This window comes from Petaurus breviceps, unplaced genomic scaffold (assembly GCF_028583685.1).
Source record: "Petaurus breviceps papuanus isolate PSGF00001 unplaced genomic scaffold, PetGlider_PUasm1.0 90564, whole genome shotgun sequence".
Lineage (NCBI taxonomy): Eukaryota > Metazoa > Chordata > Mammalia > Diprotodontia > Petauridae > Petaurus > Petaurus breviceps.
Window position 1 is genome coordinate 4,110,280 of NW_027187275.1, and position 23,529 is coordinate 4,133,808.

Genomic DNA, 23,529 nt, shown 5'->3' on the forward strand with positions numbered 1-23,529 from the left:
CACACACACACACACACACACACACACACACACACACACACACACACGCACAGACACTGTGTGACTTGGGCAAATCACTTAACCCCAAATCGCCCTACAAAAAGCAAAAAATAATAATTATTGCTTTATTGTCATTTTCAATAGTGGTGTATTCAATATTTTAATTTTTGATACCAGAAATTTTGTTTTCTTTTTTTGATCAATGGTTTATATATTTTATTTTTCATAAAACCAGATCCTAGTTTTGTTTATGATTTCAATGTTTTTTGGGTTTTATTTTTACTTTCAACTTTGTTAATCTCTTTTTTCTACTTTCAGAGTTTCCATTTCGGTGTTTACCTGGGGATTTTTAATTTGCTCCTTTTCTAGTTTTTTTTAGTTGCATGCCAATTTATTGATCTTTTCTTTCTCCTTTTTATTGTGTATACCTTTAAAAATATAAATTTTCCCCTTAATACTACTTTAGCTGAATCCCACAAATTTTGGTACATTGTCTCATTCTTATTCTCTTTAATGAAATTATTGTTTCTATGATTTGTTCTTTGATATACTCTTTCTTTAGGATTAGATTATTTGATTTACAATTCATTTTAATCTTTGCTTCCACTGTCCTTTACAGAATATAATTCTTATTGCATTAATGTCTGAAAATGTTACATTTAATATTTCTGCTTTTCTGCATGCACTTGGTTGTGACAATTTTACACATTCAGACACTGTCAATTTTTATGAAGGTGCTATATGATAGTGAGGAAAAAGTATACTTTCTATTCCCATTAAATGTTCTCCATAGATCTATCATATTTAAGCTTTCTAAAATTCTATTCATTGGCTCAACTTCTTTCTTATTTATGTTATGGTTAGATAGATCTAGCTCTGAAAGAGGAAAGTTGATATCCCTCATGAATAAAGGTTTGCTGAATACTTCTTCCTGTAACTCATTTAAAGTTTTCTTTTTTTTTTTTTTTTTGCTTGGTTTTTTTTTTTTTTTTTTTTATTTTTTTTTTTTTTTTTTTTTTGGCTTGGTTGTTTTTATTTTTTATTTAATTAATTTCTTTTTGGTTTTCAACATTGACTTCCATAAGATTTTGAGTTTTAAATTTTCTCCTCCTTCTTCCCTTCTTTCCTCCCCAAGATGGCATGCAATCTGATATAGGCTCTACTTATACATTCATATTAAACATATTTTCACATTAGTCATGTCATGAAGAATTAGAGCCAACAGGAGGAACCACAAGAAAGAAGAAACAAAACAAAACAAAACAACAAAAAAGAGAGCAAATAGTCTGCTTCCATCTGCATTCAGACTCCAAAGTTCTTTCTCTGGATGTGGATAGTATCTTCCATCATGAGTCTTTTGGAGTTGTCTTAGATTCTTACATTGCTGAGAAGAGCTAAATCTATCAAAGTTAGTCATACCACAATGTGGATGTTACTGTGTACAATATTCTCCTGGTTCTGTGCACTTCACTCAGAATCAGTTCATATAAGTCTTTCCAGGTTTTTCTGAAGTCCACCTGCCCATCATGTCATATAGCACAACAGTATTCCATTACATTCATATATCACAATTTGTTCATTCATGACCCAGTAGATGGACATTCCCTCAATTTCCAGTTCTTGGACACCACAAAAAAATACCTATTACAAACAGTTTGTACATGAGGGTCCTTCTCCTATTTTTATGATCTCTTTGGGATACAGACCTAGAAGTAGTGAAAGAAGTTTCTAAAGGCTAATTTACCCGCTTGGTCTCAAGATCAAAGAGAGAACAGATGCTGTGCTTCACCTAGAGCTAAGACTGGCAAAGGTAATGCTTACAAGGAGACTTTGTACTGAACTCCTCTTTGGCCACTTACACAATACTTCAATATGTTGGCCACAGAAAACACATACTCACTCCTTCAAGTTATGCTCACAGTTCTGTTCCTTATTGTTATCTTCTCCAAATCTGTCACATCCCCATTCAGAATCCAAAAAAGATAAAGGTCAAAAATAATTGCTGTTCATCCACTTTAAAAGTTTCACCAGAGAGGACAACCAGAGGAATTTCTGGTAGCTACCTTTATTCTTCTGGGTCACTCAACTCCACACTTTTCCACTCATTGAAACCAAAAGCTCCATGATAATGGAAGGGAATAAGAATTCCTTCTGTCATCAGGAGGCTGCCACAGCAGTTTTTAATTCAGTTCAATTTCACAAATATGAGATATGGGAGATGTTGCTTGACAGCACAGACTGTGAACTCAATGTGAATCAATACTGCATTATGATTCCCCATTCCCCCACCCAAAAAAAAACCCTAACTAAAACTAATGAGGCATAACATCCATCACTAAGGATATGGAGAACTCTACGATACTCTATCATAAACAGACCACACACAAAATATATTGTTCACTTCTGAGCACTATATTTTGGGAAGGATGCTGAGATGATGAGCACCCAATAGGATATTAAAGAGTTTTGAAAGACACTGGAGAATAGAGAACTTGGAGGGGAGAAGGGAATGACATGTTAGATGCCCTAAATTATTTGAAGGGCTGTCACATGATTCCCCTACTCCTGGATCAGGAGGGGAGGAACTAGGAGCTACAGCTAGAAGTTGTAGAGAGGCAAGTTTAGGGTTGGTTTTTTCCAATAAGGAAATTTTTCCTAGCCATGGAAATATTTAAAATTGGACTGGATGCCTCAGAAGGAAGTAGATTTGCTTGGATGACAGTTTCCAGGTATTACTTAGTAAAGAAGGGATTTTTATTCGGTTATGATTTCAGATTGGTTATTTCTGGAGTACAGTGATTCTATGTATGAGTATGAGGTGCCAGGTGACAAAATAACATGCATTTGGAGATGTTGGACTGAATCTGAGGGAAAGACTGTGGGAATTTTTTCAAATCTTTCAAAACTCTTTAATATCCTATTGGGTGCTCATCATCTTAGCATCCTTACCAAAGTTAATTCCAAATTAAATTTGGAAGGATCTTAGGACCACAGGCTTTGAGGTGAAAGGAAACTTAGAGGCAACTGAATGAAACCATTTACAAATGAAGAGATTTAGGCGTAGATAGTAAGTGATTTGCCAGGGTCACATAGCTTCTAAGTGTATGTGCCAGGATTCAAACCTGTGTCTTTGTGACTCCGAGTTCTGTATTCTCTCACTACTCAGGTATTTACATGGAGGTAATAATTAGCATTATAAATATGAATGAAACTGTCTAGAGAAAATTAGAGAGAGAAGGGGGAGGCAACAGACACTCAACTATGAAAAGAAGAGGAGGAGAAATTCTTATATGTTACAATTTACCAAAATTTTCAAGTATGGATTAGAATAGACAGTAAGGTCTTTTCCGAATGCAAAATTCATTTTTCTATGAATTGAAGTGAAGTAAAGGATACTTAAATGGACATGATTAGATTGGTAAGAAAACCAGAAGAGAAAATTATCATGGAACAATGGGAAGGAGGAGTATCAAAAGGGGATCATTGACAGGGTTAAATATAACAAAAAAAGGCCAAAAGAAATGTCAGTGGATTTTGTCATTAAGATGTCATTGGTGATTTTGGAGCACATAATTTTTGAAGAATTATGGGGATAGAAGCTAGACTGCAGGAGTATGAAGGACTAGGCTTTGAGAATTAGAAACAAGGGTTGTAATGTAATCTTTCTATAAATTAAGCAATGAAGAGGATTTAATTTAATTCGAGTCACCAAATACATTTCTTTAGCATGCCCTTTATGCAAAGCACCATAGTGAGTATTAGGGATACAATGACAAGATAGGAAATAGTTCTTGCCTTCAAGGAGCTTAGGGGCCTTTAAAACATTACTCAAATAAGGTAACATGTAAAAACTATGCTAGAGGCTACCCAAAAGTTATATAAATTTATACTATAAAATCATGCTGTTTAAACTAGGAGGGGTTTCTGAGGTCTTTTTTCCAATAAAAATCAATTTGCAGATAAGGAAACTGAGGCCCACATAAAGTCATTCGTTGTGTCCTGGTTACAAAAATAATTAGTACAAAAAATCAAGATACAGTAGAGGTTTCTACTAATTCTAAATTTATGATCCTATCAATCTGACTTAGAACTAATTTCTCTTTATATTTTGCCATGAGACACTCCAGAATTACAAATGAATAAATCTATAGATTTAGGTTTCAAAATATTTACCCAATTATATATGAAAATTTTATAACATAAAAATGATAGTACAGATTTAGGAAGAAATAGGCATAATCACAGATTTCTTAGTTTGCTAAAGGCACATTCCTCTTTCACCTGCCAGTTCCTTTTAGTATGATCCAAAGGAAAGCATTTAAAGAGCACTTTAATATACCTCTTTCATCTTTGCACTTCAATGATGGTGACAGACACAGAGGGAAATTCTATTCATCAAACCGTGGTTATCAAATTCCTTTCCAAGAATGCTAAATTTGTTAATGTTTATAATGAGTATCAACAAAAATGTATAAAGAAAAGTGACTATCATAATTCATAATATATCCAGGCTTCAAGAAAATAAAAACACAATATACTTAAACATGCATGTATATATGAACATATACATACATGTGCCAAATTAATGTCCATAAATATTTTGTATGAAACAGTCTTTATTTGGGTCTCTGACTCTGCAGTGACAAATATAATGAGCAATTAAACTCCCAAGTGTTGAGTTTTTGGCAGCAATTACAGTAGAAACTGGAAACTAAGCATCAAAAAGAAGTAGCTTTGGTGGCCTTCTGCCAAATGATTCCCTAAGGGTTGAATGAAGGTCTAAAGTTTCAATTGTGATGGATTATATGGTATTTCATATCTTCTCTGTGTAGACATTATATAGAGGTATAATATATAAAATCTACAGCATATTAACTATTATGGAAGCACCATGGAAGTAAAGAATATCAGAACTGAAAGAAACCCCAGGGACCATCCAGTTTGACCCAATAAAAAATAAACTATCCTAATACTCTATGACATTTAAACAAAACAAATTTGTTAGGCTAAGAGACAACTTTCAAAAGATTAAAAAGTCAATAAAGTAATCCTAAAGCACTAAAAAAATGAACATAAATCAATTTATTTCTATACTTAACTGTTGGAAAGAAGCAAAAATATTGAAATGGATTCAGTTATTGTGAAACTTTAATGTTCAAGCTAGAAGATACACTAACATACATGATTCTCTTTTCAAATGTGGGAAACTCGAAGAAGGTTATCCTACATGCAACATTTGAATTGGCAGGTATGTTAGAAAGGTTTACTGAAGTGTTTTGTTTTTTGTTATTCTTGTTTTCTTTTCTTTTTTTTTTTTTTTTTTGGAGCTATCATCCTTTGGCAGCCAGAGGGAGAGATTTTACAATTACATATTTGAATAAAGAAAATTAAAACTGCCAAGGTTCAAAACATGTCCTCAAAACTCTTATTTGTTTTCATTGTCCTTTTCAAATAGTTAGGAAAGTTGTTTTTATTTTTTAATAATCTAATTAAAATCACATCCACTTGTCCTATATAATCTGGATGCACCAAATACAGGATTTGAAACCCTAAACCTGAAATTAAGAGTTAGAAAATTAGAAATGTTATTAAAGAACACAGAAACAAACGATTATCATTTTCTATGGAATTTTTACTAATGAAAATCAATTATTATAATGAGAAGATGAAAGGAGACTATCAAACATGAATTCCAGCAAACACTTGATCTTTTTACAAGCAGAGAGATGTGGCAGTCAAGTGCAATATCAGTTTAGAGTAAAAAACTGAATTGTTTTCTTGTTTTCTTTTCTTTTTTTTTTTTTATGAAGCTGTGTCACTTCATAAAATAATTAGGAATAGTAAAGGAAAAATAAATTTATAGAACATTTGGCTTGAAATCCAATTAAGCCAGATTATTTCAAGTATATGTAAGGATGAAACTAAATGGACAACAAGCAGACAAAAGTGTGTGTGGGGGGATCTATCAGGATTCCTATAACAAGTTGTTTTCACACTTAAAGACAGTGCAATTACCCCATATGTTATCTGACATACTCCATTTTCTAATATGTTGGAAAGAGTAGTTAGACAAAACCAGGTTAAAAAAAAAAACAGAAAAGTTATGTGCTGAGTTTACATACTTTTGAGGACATGAAAGAATCTACTAATTCCAGATGCCACCAAATATCATGAAGTAGTAATAGATTCTAAATGTTTGAGAAAAATGAAGTTTATTATTATTGGGGAAAATAAGTAAAATATTGGTATTATTTATAAATGTAGGTAGTACTTACAATATTTACAAATGCAATGTTTTACTATCATTTCATATGCTGGCTTTCTCATTTCTTTAAAATCTTCATGAGAATGAGCTATATGAGTATTGAACACATATTAGATGCAAGAAATAGGAGAGTTTGGCTTTATTAATGATTTTCTCATAATTGACTAAAAGGTACAGAGAAAATAAGATATAACATTTGTTAAATATTTTTAATGCTTTATTTGAAATTAATAATAATAACTAACAATCCTCATATGCCTCTGTGAGGTAGATGATCTTATTATTCCATTACTAAACTGAAACTTACTGAAATTAAGTGATTTACCCAGTCATATAGTGATTGTCTACAACAGTATTTCAACTCGCGCTGCCATTACTCAAAGTTCAAGGCTCTATCCTTCATACCAAACTGCCCTCCAAGAAACTGCATTGTTCCTTGAAAGATGTTAATATAAAGAGTTTGGTTTTGTCATCCTCTGATACTTAATATCAGTGGTGGCCTAAAATAAGAAGACATCATTTCCAGGGGTATTTCCAACTATCATGCATTATATCCAGTTCAGAATAAAAATGGATTTCCTATTGACAGTGAAATTCTCCAAATGTTCATCTTTCCAGAAAACACAGTGCTAATAGCATCAAATTTCAGAACACTGCAAAATCTCTTAAATGGGACCCATAACAACACAAGAAAACATGATTAAATAATATAAATACAAATAAAAATATAAAAGTATGAAAAATCTAATTATGTAGATTATGACATGTAGCTGATTAAAACCTAAACAAGTCACCTAAATTTCCTCTTGAGCTCAGTTACCTCATCTGTAAATTGGGGGCTCAATCAGGCCTTTAAGGTCCTTTTTAGCTCTAAATCTACACCCTTATGATCTAATATCTAAACAAATATTCACAAAATAATTAATCAACAAGATAAACCTGAGATCCTCATGTAAAGAGGCATATTTGACTTCAATAAGCATCAGTGAGATTTGGTTTAATGAAACCTAAACCTTGAATATTATTCTAGAAAGATATATACTATGCTATATTCAAAAAATAATATAGATATAAGTATCAGGTGTCAAGGAAAGAGAATAGGCAGAGGAAAGAGTAGTATTATATGCTGAGATTTGCTTAAGTGAGGAGATCAAGGGACTGGATTTGGAAAGTGTTATAATCATCAGAGTATATACAGACTCCTTGGATAAAAAAAAAAAATTAATGGACTTTGAAAATGAATTACAGGGGGATGGCTAGGTGGCGTATTGAGTAAAAGCACTGACTCTGGAGTCAGGAGGACCGCAGTTTGATTCTGGCCTCAGACACTCAACACACACACACACACACACACACACACACACACACACACACACACACACACAAATAGCTGTGAAACTTTGGGCAAGTTACTTAACCCTAATTGCCCTCCAAAAGGAAAAAAAAAAAGAAAATTAATTACAAGTTTTCTATGGTAGCATAAGTGATAGGTTCTTCAGTTATCTAAATATATACTGCAGCTCTGTCTCCCCAAAGCAATGAGCACATATACACAAAGATATTAGAAACAAATGAATAAAAAGATCAATCAATGGACTTTGAATTAATTGATTAAATGAATTAATGAATGAATGGAAAGAAGGGCAGGTAGCAATGATCGAACATAAAAGTGTGGAAAGTTCTAGTAAAAATAACGTCAGGAGTATTGAAATTACTATACATGAATTGAATCTGACAGAGACATTGTGAGGCCCATGGAAAGGTAATGTTTTCATAGATCTAGGCTCCGGGACTATTATAAAGTTAAAATTTAAATTTGGACTCTGACTCTATCACTTCTATGGTATATAAGTCTTCACAGTGGGGAAAACTTGTAGGAACCTCATAGGCACAGGAGGTAGCAAAATTCCTCCCTGTATATGAGTAAATAACAAAGTGGCATTATATGTCAGCATTTTACAAGAAAGTCCTAAGAAAAACTGGTCCCCTGCAACAGGAAAAAAGGAACACAACCCAGTTAAAAGCACTCAGTAGGTATGCTGCTGCCTATTGAAGACCAAGAACAAGCTGCCTTACACTCTAAAATTTCCAAAAAATAAATCTGTCTTCCAGTTACATAAATTCTGTGCCAGTTGCTTTTCATTCTTCTAGCATGGCTGTTGAGTTACCCCTAAAGGCAGTCATTTACAGACCATTTGCTGCTGATTGATGGGGAAGACCACTAAGCCTCCCAGTATCTCAATCAAATAATCAAATATACCATAATCCATTTATAACTTCACCTATAAATTATCAATCAATAAGTCTACAAATATATAAACATATTAAAATGTAAAGTACTCCCCAGCATCCTTCGTTTATATAAAACTTTAATTACTGTGTAGCGGCAATAGAAAAAAAGATTTCAAGAGTTTCTGATATGTCAAAAAATGAAGAAAAAAAAAACAAACCAGAACATTTTGCTTTTCACTCATGAGTTGTTAGAGTTTCAAAAGGAAAATAGGGTGTATTTTTAAAGTAATCAATTGTTTTATTTTAAAATAAGAACCCACAAAGTATAGTATTTTATTTTAAATAAGACTGCTTTCTGAGATTCTTTACTATAATGTATTTAAGTTATGTGAAACAGAGCAAGAATTTTAAAAAGAGAAAAAATATATACCTTCTCAGATGTTGATAAATAAAACCCTTATTTTTAGCTTTTATTAATAAAAGAAAAATTAAATAAGTCCCTGAGGAAACTGTGGAGCTTCATAAAAGATATTCTGCTGAACCAAAAATAATTGATTATATATGTATAAGTATGGATGTATGTTATATAAATACATACATATATTCAAAAGGCCAGTTTTAATATCACAATTTTATCCAAAATATTGAAAAATGATCATATTCTAAAATATATTTTCTGTTGAAGACTACATTCATATTTATGCATTAGGACCTAATTTCTTAAATATGAAATAATTAGGTCTATAATCTAAATACTAAAATTGATTGAAAAAAAACTTCAATTTTACAATTCAAAACAGACTGAGAAACCATCATACTAGACTTTTTCCTCTTCAACTACATTGCTAATTGCTACCATGGCTAATTTAATAAAAGTCATCTTCACTTCTCTCTTGTCAGTTACACCAAGAAAATAGATGGATTTTATCTGAGTGCCTGTTCTTCTTTTTTCAAGTACTAATAAGAAAATGTTATGATTTTATTTGTTATTCATTTAGATCTCTAATACAAATCACTGAAGGCCTTTTTCCATCATTTTTGGAAGAGGGGGAAGAAGAAAGATATATTTGCAAATGAGAGTAAAACAGCTGACATAGCCTGAAATAAGTTTCGTGACAGAATTGCCACTAAAAAATAAATCCCCACATTTTAGCAAATGTCTTAGGATTCAATGTGTGGCAATGTCAATGGAGCCTCTCTCTGATTTGCTCTTCGGTTCATGCTCCAGTCATTTCTCATAATTATACAATAATAAAGATAATAATAAGGATGGGAATGAAGGTGATGTTTGCTAACTTGTATTTATACAACAAAGTTTGGCAAAGCACTTTACATTATTTTTATTTGATCCTCAGAACACTCTGAGGTAGGACCTGCTATTTCCCATTTTATGAAGGAGAAAACTGGGAATAAAAGAAATTAAGTAACTTGCCCAGAGTCACACAGTCAAACAAGCATCTGATGAAGGATTTGAAACCAGGCTGGGACCAAGTTCAGCACTAAGTCACCTAGCTGCCTAGCAAGAACACTGGATCAGTTACTAAAAGTTCTCATCCTTCTCCACTGCCCCCCCCCCCACATAAAATCTTTTTCCAGTCTAATCTTAAAAATGTATCTTAATTTGACTCTTTTTTCAATCTGCTTCTTTGACACAACCCAGTCCTAGCTATGGCTCATTATGTGCAGGCAAAATACCAATTCAGCACAACTTTGGTCTATTCACAAGAGAAACTAGACCGGACTTCATCTTTTTATGAAAACAATTAATCCAGAGAAATGGGGGTTTCCAATAATTGTGTTCCTTTGATGGCTTTGTGTCATGAGTTGAAAATATCAACACCTGTGTTTACATGACATACTTTCCTTTTTTTTCATGTTGTAATTTTTAAATTATTTTTGCAGACTAAAGCATATATTTCTGACTTTATTTTTCCTGGTTTTATTTATTTATAAGATCTGTGTTTTCTTTAACAACATGGCTAATATGGGAATATGGTTGTTTTTATTATTTATTTACTTTTAGTTTACATCATTCAGTTCCACAATCCTTGAGTTCCAAATTTTCTCCCTCTCCCTCTCTTCTCCCCCCTCCACCATGGTTGCATGCAATCAAATATAGGTTCTACAAACACCTTCACATTAAATATTAGTCAAGTTGTAAAGAAGGATTATAACCAATGGAGTGAACAGTGAGAAAGAAGAGACAAAACAAAACACAAAAGAGAGAGAGCAAGTAGTTTGCTTCAATCTGCATTCAGACTCTTTAGCTCTTTCTCTGGATGTGGATATCTCTTTCCATCATGAGTCTTTTGTGGTTGTCTTCTAAACTCATATTGCTGAGAGGGGCTAGTCTATAGAAGTTATTTGTCACACATACATTGTGTCCATAATTATGTATAAAGTTCTCCTGGTTCTGCTCTCCTCACTCATCATGAGTTTATATAAATCTCTCCAGGTTATTATGAAGTCCATCTGCTCTTCATTTCTTATAGCACAATAGTATCCATTAGATTCATATACCACAATTTGTTTAGCCATTCCTCACTTGAAGGTAGGTACCCCCTTGATTTCCAATTCTTTGCCACCACAAAAAGAGCTGCTATAAATATTTTTGTACATAGAGGTCCCTTTCCCACTTCTATGATCTCTTTGGCATACAACACTAGAAGCGGTATTGCTGAGTCAAAGGGTATGCACATTTTTTATAGCTCTTTGAGCATAGTTCCAGATTGCTCTCCAGAATGGTTAGATAAGTTCACAACTCCATCAACAAAGAGTGTTACAATTTTTCCATATCCTCTCCAGCATTTATCATTTACCTGTTTTGTCTGGCCAGTGAGTTGTGGTACCCCAAAGTTGTTTTGATTTTCATTTCTCTAATCAATAGTTATTTAGAGCATTTTTCGGATGCTTATAGATATCTAATTTCTTCCTCTGAAAACTGCCTATTCATATCCTCTGACCATTTATCAACAGGGGAATGAGTTGTATTCTTATAGATTTGATGCAGTCCTCTGTATATTTTAGAAATGAGGCCTTTATCAGAGACACTGGTTGTAAAACTCCCCAATTTTCCACTTCCCTACTAATCTTGGTTACATTGACTTTACTTGTACAAAAAACTTTTAAATTTAATGTGTTCAAAATTATCCATTTTGAATTTAATAATGCTCTCTAACTCTTGTTCATTCATAAAATCTTCCCTTCACCATAAATCTGAGAGGTAAACTATTCCTTGCTCTCCCAGACTGCTTACAGTATCAGCCTTTATAACTAGATTGTGTACCCATTTAGACTTGATTTTGGTATACAGTGTAAGATATTGGTCTATGACCAGTTTCTCCCATTCTATTTTCCAGTTTTCCCAGTAGTTTTTGCCATAGTGAGTTCTTAGCCCAGAAGCTGGAGTTATTCAAATAATGGATTTATCAAATAATAGGTTACTGTAGTCATTAACTGCTGTGTCTTGCATAGCTAATCTATTCCATTGATCCACTACTCTATTCCTCAGTCAGTACCAAGTAGTTTTGATGACTGCTGCTTTATAATACAGATTAAAATCTGGTATGGCTAGGCCACCTTCCCTAGCATTTCTTTTCATTAATTCCCTTGATATTCTGTACCTTTTGTTCTTCCAGATGAATTTTGTTACCATTTTTTTATAGCTCTGTAAAATAATTTTTGGTAGATTGATTGGTATGGTATATGACATATGACATACATTCTTTGACAGCACCCAATCAATTGACTTGTGGAATATTAACAATTAATAATTTGGTATGGCAAAACCTGCTGATTTTCTTTAATTTCTTTTTTTTTTTAATTTTATTCCCTGTCTCTGTTCTCTTCTATCTTCTTCTGTAATTTTATAGTCAAAATAAAGGGTACCTAAGAAAGCAGAACAGATAGAGGCAACTTGCCTTTCTAACCCTCCATCAATTACCCACTGGAGATGAAAAGCTTAATTCTTTCATGGGAAGCAGTGTCTACAGGATTTCCTTTGACAATGGGTATACCATAACAGGCTGAGGGGAGCATTAGCACAAAACTGGATGGACAGGAGTCAATAAGAGATAAATGTGCCTAAGGTGTATTTGTATCTAGTTATTTCTCGCACACTAGATATTCTGTTATAGTGGACCTGGAGGAAGAACACCTGGGTTCATGTCTTGACACTGCAACTTCTTAGTAATCAGTCACTTAATCTGTTTGAGACCCTGTCTTCCCATTACTAAAAGGGGGAGTAGGGGCAACAGTATCATGAATCAATGATAATAATGTATCGCTTATTATACCCCAAAGTTCTGTGCGAAGCATGGGAAATACAAAGAGGGAAGTAATATATTCTCTCCTCTCAAGTTCACATTCTAAAAGGCAGATATATAGACAGATAGAGATAAATGTATATACGTACATGTATGTATGTACAAACTGGGGTCAGATGTTAAGGCCGCATGATCATTAAGGCATAGGTAACAAAGCACACAGATGGTAATGCATCTTCTTTAATGTTTGTTCCTACTGATAAAACCATACCTGATTTTGAACCATTACCCAGTGATACGGACTTTGGTGGTAAAAACTTGCTTTTTCAGTTCTTCTTTAGTTGTGGCTGTAAGAGTCAAGCTAGGAAATGGCTGGTAGTCTGAGGGTATCATTATGTCTACGACTATGGGTTCAAGGTCCTTGGATATCTCCTTCTAGGTGTAAGGGAATTTGGTGGAGCTGAGTTGTAAAAGTATGATTTCCCCACTGGTATAGACTAAAGCCCATCTACAACATAATTTGTGCACTGTCTTATGTTCTGGCAGTTTAATTTATTTAGCCATGGTCTGAGTTGGGGGAAGTGGGAAGATCTGGGGCCATCTTGTACCAGCTAATGTTACATTTTCAGCATAAACAGTTAGACCATAGAATTTACAAACTCTACAAATCATCGATTGATTTATTGTTTTAGTAATTGTCTAGACTTAAGAAAGTGATGAAGAGGGGGCAGAGTCAAGATGTCAGAGTAGAAACAGGAACTTGCACAGGGCTCCCACTTCCACCTCCTCCAATTCATTTAAAAGGTGACTCTGAACAAACTTTGGAGCTACAGAACCCACAAAATAACCAAGATAAACTAACCTCTTCCTGAAGACGGTCTGACAGGTTGGCAGGAAGCAGCGAGCACAGACTGTTGGGAGCGGAGCCCAGCCCCACATGAGCCCGAGACTTTAGCCTCAGGGTAGCCACAACCAGCCTCTGGCTGGAAGGACTTCAGATCACCAGCAGCTGTGGTGGTTTCTAGAATTATCGACCCATAGATGCTAAGGACAAAGTGAGAGGTCACTACAATGTGGACTTTGTGTACCAGGAGCTCGGAAGTGCAATCAGGTCCTTACCCCCTGGAGGGAGAAGTAGCTGAGGCTCTGAGGCCAGGCAGCCACCACCACGTGGCTGCTTCAGAGCTCCTGTCCTGCAGATTGTAGGGGGACCAAGCAACTAGTCTGAGGGGTAATCACTCTTGCTTCAACATGCTTGGATCTGGATTGTTGTCTAGGGTGGAGGTCTTGGGGTGCGTGACCAGTGTGCCAGAGTATGTGGAAGCTTCACAGAAGGCACCCAACTAATAGCCACAGCAGCTGAGAAAACCCCAGTGATTAGTACAAAGTTCCCCTCTCTGGTAGCAGAGTTCTACTGTGGCAAAAATCTCAAAATTCAAGTAACTGAGTGGCAACATGAGCAAACAAGGGAAGCACAGTGGTCTGACTCTGGATTCCTTTTTTGGGGACAAAAAGGATCACAGCATGGAACAGGAGGAAGATAGTGAAGTCAGAACTCCTGCACCAGAGACTTCCAAGAAAAGAATAAGCTGCTTATAAGCCATGAAGGAGCTTAAGAAGGATTTTGAAAACCAAATAAGAAAAGTGGAAGAAAAATTAGGAAGAGAAATGAGGATGATGCAAGAAAATTATAAAATGAGAGTCAACAACCTGACTGAAGAAAATAACACCTTAAAAATAGACTAGCTCAAATGGCAAAAGAAGCTCAAAAAGCCAATGTGGAGAAGAATCCCTTAAAAATCCAAATTTGCCAGATGGAAAAAGAATCTTAGAAGCTCACTGAAGAGAATCATTCCTTCAGAATTAGATTGGAGCAAATGGAAGCTTGTGACTTTATGAGAAAATAAGATACTATTAAACAGATCCAAACAAATTAAAAAATAGAAGGCAATATGAAATATCTCATTGGAAAAACCATTGACCTGGAAAATAGATCCAGGAGAGATAATTTTAAAAGTAGTGTTCTACCTGAAAGACATGATCAAAAAAGAACCTAGAAATCATCCTCCAAGAAATTCTCAAGGAAAACTGCCCTGATGTTTTAGAACCAGAGGGCAAAACAGAGGTTGAAAGAATCCACCGATCACCTCCTGAAAAAGATCCCAAAGAGAAAACTCCTAGGAATATTATAGGCAGGTTCTGGAGGTCCCAGATCAAGGAGAAAATATTACAAGCAGCCAAGAAGAAACAATTTGAATACTGTGGAAACACAATCAGGATAACACAGGATGTGGCAGCTTCTACAGTGAGGTATCAAAGGGCTTGGAATATGATATTCCAGAGGTCAAAGGAGCTGGTATCAAAACCAAGAATCACCTACCCAGCAAAACTGAGTATCATTGAATCAGGGGGAAATATGGTAATTCAATGGAATAGAGGACTATCAAGCATTCCTGATAAAAAAAACAGAGTTGAATAGAAAATTTGACATTCAGACACAAGAAGCAAGAGAAGCATGAGAAGGTAAACAGGGAAAAGAAATCATAAGGAACTTACCAAAGTAAAGTTCAACTGAACTACTTACATTCCTACAGGGAAAAATGATAATTGTAACTTATGAAACTTTTCTCAGTATGATAATAGTTGAAGGGAATAGAAATGTGTATATATATATATATATATATGTTTTTGTGTGTATACATATATGTCTATATAGGAGGGCATATGGGTGTATGAATACATATGTGAGTGTGTGTACATATGTGTACAGGTTTACATAGACAGAGGGCACAGGACCAGTTGAATAGGAAGGGATGATACTTAAAAGGTGAAATTGAGAGGTGAAAGAGGAATATAATGAGAGGAGATGGGGAGAGATATGATGGGGTAAATTATCTCATACAGAAGAGGCAAGGGAAAACTATTACAATGGAGGGAAAGAACAGAAAGGCAAAAGGGAATGAGTCAACCTTATTTTCAATAAATATGGCTTGGGGAGAGAATGACATACACACTAAATAAGGTATTTCACCCTACAGGAGAGTAGGGGGGAAGAGAATGAGAGGGGGGATGATGGAAGGGAAGGCAGGCTAGGGGGGAGAAAGAAGTTGGAAGCACCCACTTTTGAAAAGGGACAGGATCAAAGCAGAGAATAGAACAAGTGGCTGCGGGTGGGATGGTATGGAGGGACATATAATCAGTCTTTTACAATATATCTACTATGGAAATATTTTGCATAGCTACACATGTACAACCTATACTGAGCTGCTTATCTTCCCAGTAAGGGTGTATGATGAGGAAGGTAGGGAAAGAATCTGGAATTCAAAGGTTTAAAATCAAATGTTTAAAATATATATTATTATTTTACATATAACTGGAAAATAATATATACAAGCACTGGGGCATAAATATCTACCATGCCCTACTGGAAAGTCAGAGGGGGAATGGGGAAAGATATAGGAGAAGCAGATTGGGGGAGGGAATATTCAGTGGGATCGCTGTTTTGGGTGGTGTGTAGGGGAAAAATGGGGAGAAAAGTTGTAACTCAAAATCTTGTGTAAATGAATTATGTAAGCTAAAAATTATAAACTACAAAAAAGGAGAAAAAAGAAAATGATGGAGAAAATGTTAATAATGCAAATTATACTTAAAAGTTTGTCATGCATACTTTATTTTGGGTAGCTGGTTAAACACCTACCAGCACAGCCCTGCTTACATACCCAATGAGTGCTGGAAGTAGAAGTTTATCCCCAGTTCTCCTGACTCCAAGTCCAGCATTTTATCCATTCAACTACACTACCTGTCATTCCTTACAATGCAATATACAAATATATAAACCACTATGATAAATACTTCCAGGTCTAACATTTGTTGACAGCAAATGAAGGGAGTTTAACATTAGCAACTCTACTATCATCAGGGGATAGCAATGGTAAAATGAATTTTTTTCTGAAATTAAAAAAATTTCAATAATTTTACATACAAAACATGTAAACGTTGGAGGTGTGTGCATATGCTTCTGTGTGTTTGTGCTTTAAACAAAATTAAAGAAGTGCTAAGCTTCAGGTTCTTCTAAAGGATGAAATGGTTCAAGCAACTAAATCTGCTTTAAAGTCAGGGTGAGTATCTAAAACCAATAGAGTGGTTCAAATTCTAATCAGGAGAATCATATTTCAATATATAATTGCATTACCCTTTTGTATGTCTTAACTAGTCAAATCCTTTCAGGGAACATTAAGACATAATCATATTCAACTAATGTCATTTCACTAATGATGGCCAGCCTACAATCAGTCTCTGTCTAGGATACTTCCAAAAGAATCACAGAGAAATATACACATAAATGTCCTTGTGGAAAGCAGATGGTTTTTATTATTTTTGATGAACATATGAAATGCATTCCTAGATTATTAGTCTATAGTGAATGTTATGCTGGTTATACATTTAACAACAGTAACAACCACAAAATCATAAGATATTTAAACTCGCTTACATGGCAATAGTTAAATGATATTTTAACCATTTCTCTAGAAAAAAAAAGAACATAAAAGCCAATATTGCTCCACCAACCCAGATGTGACACCTAATAATTCTACCATCTACGTCAGCAAAAATGAACAGATAAATACTCATTTGAAAATCATTTCTATATCAATATTAAAAGTAAAATATGTAGCTGGCTCAAAATCCATCTTTTGTCCCAAGACCTATGGAAAAGGGACCCTAAAATAAAAGAGTATCTATTTAGGGAGAAAAGTAACAATTGTCAATTGACTTTTTCCTATTTTCATTTTAGCCTTTTCCCATTTTTTCAAGGTAATATCATATTTCATAAGAAATACTCTTTCTGACCTTTATCTTCTTTCATGGAGCTTCTAAGTACTCTGTATTTAAGAATTTAATTCACAGAATAGAACTGTAGTATTCTAGAAATTGAGAGATCTTTGATACCCCTCTCAGCTTACAGATGAAGAAATTGAGGACTAGAAAAGATAACTGAAGGGCAGCGGTGGCGGGGGCTCCGTGTCCCCGGGCCCAAGGAGGGAGGCCTGGGTGGAGGCCGGAGAGGCGGTGGGCGAGCCATGTGTTTCAATGTACGTACTGAGCTGACTGTCGCTGCTCATCCAGGTGGCCTTCGTCACCCTGGCCATCGCAGCCGGACTCTACTACTTGGCTGAGCTGATAGAAGAGTACACAGTGGCCACCAGTCGCATCATCAAATACATGATCTGGTTTTCCACAGACATACAGGTCGGCCTGTACGTCTTTGAGCATTTCCCCAGCTTCCTGATTGGCACTGGCCTCTTCACCAACCTTGTCTACTTTGGCCTCCTTCAGACTTTCCCTTTCATCATGCTGACCTCGCCCAACTTCATCCTTTCTTGTGTGTTGGTGGTGGTCAATCACTACTTAGAGTTCCAGTATTTTGCAGAGGAATATTATCCCTTCTCAGAGGTTCTGGCCTATTTCACATTCTGCCTCTGGCTAATCCCTTCTGCATTCTTTGTGTCACTGTCTGCTGGGGAGAATGTCCTGCCCTCCACCATACAGCCTGGAGATGATGTGGTCTCCAACTACTTCACCAAAGGCAAATGAGGTAAACGTTCTGGAATCCTGCTTGTCTCCTCCTTCATCAAAGAGGCTATCTTGCCCAGCCATCATAAGATTTACTGACCACTTGGGGAGGGGGCCCAGGGGTGAAGAGGAGGGAGCCAGGGCAGGGAGCCTGGAATTGGATCTTCCATTGTCATGGACATCTGTGGGGGGACTCTACTCCCACCCTGGCCCTCTCCCCCGTATCCCCAAACTCCTGAAGAGTCTTGGTTAGGACCAGATAAAGCTGAAGGCCATGTGATGTAACCTGGACGTTGCTTCTGGAGGAATCCAGAGCTAGGTGTCTAGGGAGGGCTGCCCATCTTTGGACTTTGGGCAGCCTTCAGGCCAGGAGACCAAAAATTGCCCCTCGGTTCCTTCCTCCTGAGACCTGTAATGGGAATGTTGAGGCACATTCCCTTTCTAGTCCACCAGTCCCAAAGTACTGGGCTCTGCCATGGGAAAGGCAGAAAGAGATGGGCTCCTCTCCATAGAGGACCCTGAGGGTGGAGCAATCACAGTGCATTTCTAAAGGAAATAGGTTTTTGGTGTTGAATCAAACTGTGATTTCTGTCAAAATACAAATACCCATTTGAATAAAGATTCTAGGTAGCATTTTTTCCTTAAAAAAAAAAAAGATAAGATAACTGACTTGTATAAAGTCACAAAGAAGTCACCTAACCACAACTCTAGGAACAGTTGTCCTCATTTCTGCTCTTTTCAATACAAAAACAGGAATTCAAGCAGAACATTTATTTGCTTGGTATATATCAAAGGATTTTCTAAAAAGGAAAAAAAAATTATCTGAATCTAATATTTGTTTAAATTTTACAAATTCTTGTTCACAACACTCAGTGTCATAAATTACAGCAATTCCTAATGCATTTTGTACAATAAAACATTGGCTTAGTTGAGAGTAATTGTAGTTTTCTTCTTTTAGACTGTATTGAAAACATAGAATCAAAGGATTAGAGGGACCTTCAGAAATCATTTACCTACACCTAAGTAAGCTGTCCCCACAGTCAGGGGTCATCCACTTATCCTCTATCAATGAAAATTGTGCTTACTCCCAAGACAAATCCACTCTACTTTTGGACAGTTATAGTTGTTAGGAAGGTTTTGTTCTTCTTTTTTTAAATATTCAGATGAATAGTTAACAGAAAGACTAAAGGTTCAATCCCTATTTGAAGGTAGAATCAAAGTTTGCACCAAAGAGGAGAAATAATAGAAATCTTACTCATCCTATTTCAAGAAAGGGGTGTATACGTGTGCATGTGTGTGTGTATGTGAGTGAGTCTGTGACAGACAGAGACAGAGAGAGAGAAAGACTCTTGAAATCCTTCACAGTGAAAGTCAACTCCTAGATTTTCTCCTAAGTTTTTCTTGGTAAATCACAAATGAATTTTAGTGCCACAGTTAGATATACAAACATTTCTATTATTGCCCTGCCAGATTAAGCCAGATGAGATGCAAGGTAAAAAGGGCTGCCAAAGGGACCAGAAAATTTTTTAACTATATGTCTTGTGATAATTTAAACTATGAGAATGCTATCCACTCACTTTTGTGTAAATTATGTCTCCACAACTATGTATTGGGTTTTCCCATTTACACCAGTGAACAACCAATTGTTGTTCATTCTTAATTTTTGAAGAGGACTAATGAGGTTGAGGTGGTGTCTTGACTTGCCTGTGAATTGGTTTAAATCATCAGCCTCACTCTTTCTTCTACAGCCACTGAAATCCAGTGACAAGACAAAAATCAAGACAACCGGCAACATCACTGGATGTAGTGAATGACCATGGTATCTGATGTCTAACCAAGATCTAACACTCTTACAACACCTGTTTCAGTTTCCTTTGTGGCCATTAGAACAAATTGTAGTCATCTGCACATTCCACCAGGGGAAGCCATCATATGATTGGTATAGACATTCCCCTAACTCAATGATATACTTGAAGCCTGTCATATCTGTGCAACCTGGTTTTAGCCGTCTTCAAGATGGTTTTAATAGGGTGTGACCACAAGAGGGGCTAGTCCTCCCTGAATACCCCATAAGAGTACTTCATCTATTTTAATTATTTTTGTACCACCACAGAAAGACTGGCATGTCCACTTAGTAACTCCTTAATATATTATAATAACTCTAATAGCTATAGATCAATTCAAAAACCATTCATCTTTGGTACTAAGAAATTCAGAGAAAAATAAATATGTATTATTTTCGAATTCAAATTATTTAAAACCCTTACAACTTTATCTAATGCTATAGTGATGACAGAGGTTCACAATTTACCAAGGTGACATGTCTGAAAAGACACAGATTCAGGGTTAAATCACACATCCCTCCCATCTCTACCCCACTGCCCCATACACACTACAGATGGCAGACAGATAGATAGATACATATATAGACACAGATAAATAGATAGATAGATAGATAGATAGATAGATAGATAGATAGATAGATAGATAGATAGATAGATAGATAACAATATTGAAATGAACATTAAGAGCAGCTTTCAAGGGAAAATATAACTATTATATAAAATATAAAAATAAAACAGCAATATAAGGAAAAAGAAATCAAGTGGAGTGGAGCTCCTTTTGGAGAATTTTACTTGGTGATTGCAGGTTTTAAAGGTTGAATGCACATGCTTGCCATTCAACAAATATTTCAAAACATCTATTTTATGCAAGTACTTTGAAAGTCTCTAATTATGTGCCTTTATGAACCATATACATTCACATTTCTATCTCTATATCTATAACATACATTTTTTGACAAAAGGTAGCAGATCCACTTCCTTTTGTAACAGTGAGTGACTCCCTGAGTCAAAGCTCAGCAGTATCAACCACATTCCACTCTCCCATATCATACAACAACACTTTCCACTAAAGCGCAATCATCCAGATTCATCAGACTTTAGAGCTCTGGTTAGAAGATAAGCATTACTAGCATTACTATAATATCCAGGGTTCTCATTTTTATTGTAAGAATAATAAGGAACTGGGGCGGCCAGGTGGCACAGTGAATAGAGCACCAGGCTTGGAGTCAGAAGGACCTGAGTTCAAATGTGGCCTCAGACACTTGACACATTTACAAGCTGTGGGACTTTGGGCAAGTCATTTAACCCCAAATGCCCTCCAAAAAAAAAGAATAATAAGGAACTGAGGGAGGGAGGACACGCTTGCACTTTGAGATAATCACTGGTACCTGTGATGAAGAGACTTAGGATTAGGAGAGGCTTGAAGATGAGACACTAATTAGGAAATTATCACAACAGCCTAGAATAGAGGTTAGAAAGGCCTGCCTGAACTTTATGAGTAGGAAAAAAATGGGACCTATATAATAGATTCTGACATAGGATACACAAGATTTGGCAACAGCTTGTAGAGCGAAAGAAAGCAAAGACAGTAAATTAAGAATAAGGCTGAATAACTGAGCAAGTAAAAGATTACTGCGTCCTCAGAAGAAATAAGGAAATTCATAAGAGGTTTGAGAATGGAGGTATGGAGGAAAACAGTATGAGATTCAAGATGTTAATTACATATCATCCCTACTTGTACAGCTCAATGTTCTATCAAAAAAGGGGAAAAAATGTTAGGAGCTCCTAGTGCTTATTCACTGGATACCCCTGCGCACTCCCCCTACCTTCCCGCAGGAATGTAGACTCTGCCTTCAGAAGGATTACTTCCATGACCAAAGACAATATGGCAGATGTGAGTGGATATATGTTGGGCGAAGGTATTTTCTCAATGGCACCTGCAAAGCTATAACAATAGTTCCTATCCTCATACTGGTATTAGATAGCTTCTTTGAGGGGGCCCACACTGAGCCAGAAGGGACAAGGAAGGAGTTTGCATAGCAAAAAAAGCACTGGGCTAAGTTGGGGAGCATTGGGCTATTATGGGTGAAGGGTAGATTACTCTACAATTTCATGCCTGGGGGACTGTGAATAAGTCAGGGTCATAAATAGAAATAAAGAAGCCAGAAAAAAGGAGCTAGTTTTAGAGAAAGATAATGAGTTTAGCTTAAAAAAAAAACCTCATTAACTGATATCCAACAAGTCAATCAATGCATTTTCTTCTACTAATCAATATACCCTAAAGCTCTTTTTTATGATCTTTAATAATAGATTTTTTTTGTATTTATGGATAATGTGCTTAAAAATCTATAAAGACAGGTATGGTTAGTATGAGTGCATAGTACAATATAAAACTTTTCCTAAAATAATGGCTATTTTAGGTATGTTTCCATGTCATAATATGTAAAAAGCTGAGAACTAAATAGTATTTTTGAGGAAAATAAATATGTGTTTTATATTTTTTCTCTGCAAAAAGATGGTCACCTATTATTTTTATTTTGTTTATTTTTTAAAGCAATTGGGGTTAAGTAACTTGCTCAAGGTTACATGGCCAGTTATTTTTGTGTGGGTGTTAAGTATCTGAGCCTGGAACCGATCCCAGGTTCTCCCGATTCTGGGGCTGGTGATCTTACTCACTGTGCCTCCTGGCCGCCCCCAACACCTATTATTTTTAACAGACTACACTTTTGTTTGGAAAAAAAAATATTTTAAAATAAAATGGGTCATTAGAAATAAGGAAAATAATTTGTATATATATAGTCAATCATTTCATAATCTAAAATTTTTTAATGTATAAATAAACTGAAGGACTTAGTACACACTACCTAGTTTCATGATCAAATTTTGGTTCTTAGAGGGGCAAAAAAGTATAGGGTATCCCTTTGCATAGCTAAATAAAACCTCAATTCCCACACATTCTTTACTGAATTCCAAGTAACCAAAGTCAAAAGAATTATAAATATTCTTTTCTGTAGTAGTGGATAACCTTTTAAAATATGTGAAAGAAGATCAATACAACCATTTAATTTCTTGTGTTATAATTTAAATATAGAAAAGTCATCAGTTTTGAACCATGACAAACGTCCTCTAATATCCTCTTAGTTTTAGATGAATAAAGGCTTTTACTTGACAGTTCCTTACATAAATCTGTAGCAAAAAGAGAAGTTGGCAGAAGCTTCTAAATTCGTAACAATTGTCTATTAGTCTTGTTTTTAATCATTTTTCTTTGGCATGTAATCCTCTTTAATTAGATTCCACTCTCTGTTGTTTCAAGACTCCATAAACTGGTGTCTTATATACCAGCTGGTAA

The 23,529-nt window shown here is 35.4% G+C and overlaps 1 protein-coding gene and 1 pseudogene across 1 annotated transcript in view; one reads left to right on the forward strand and one right to left on the reverse strand.

The window, feature by feature from the left end:
* DPYD (dihydropyrimidine dehydrogenase) overlaps positions 1-23,529 on the reverse strand; it is a 1,126,518-nt gene that overhangs the window by 980,507 nt on the left and 122,482 nt on the right. The gene's annotated exons all lie outside the window — the stretch shown is intronic.
* LOC138142320 (protein TEX261 pseudogene) lies at positions 17,854-19,001 on the forward strand (annotated as a pseudogene).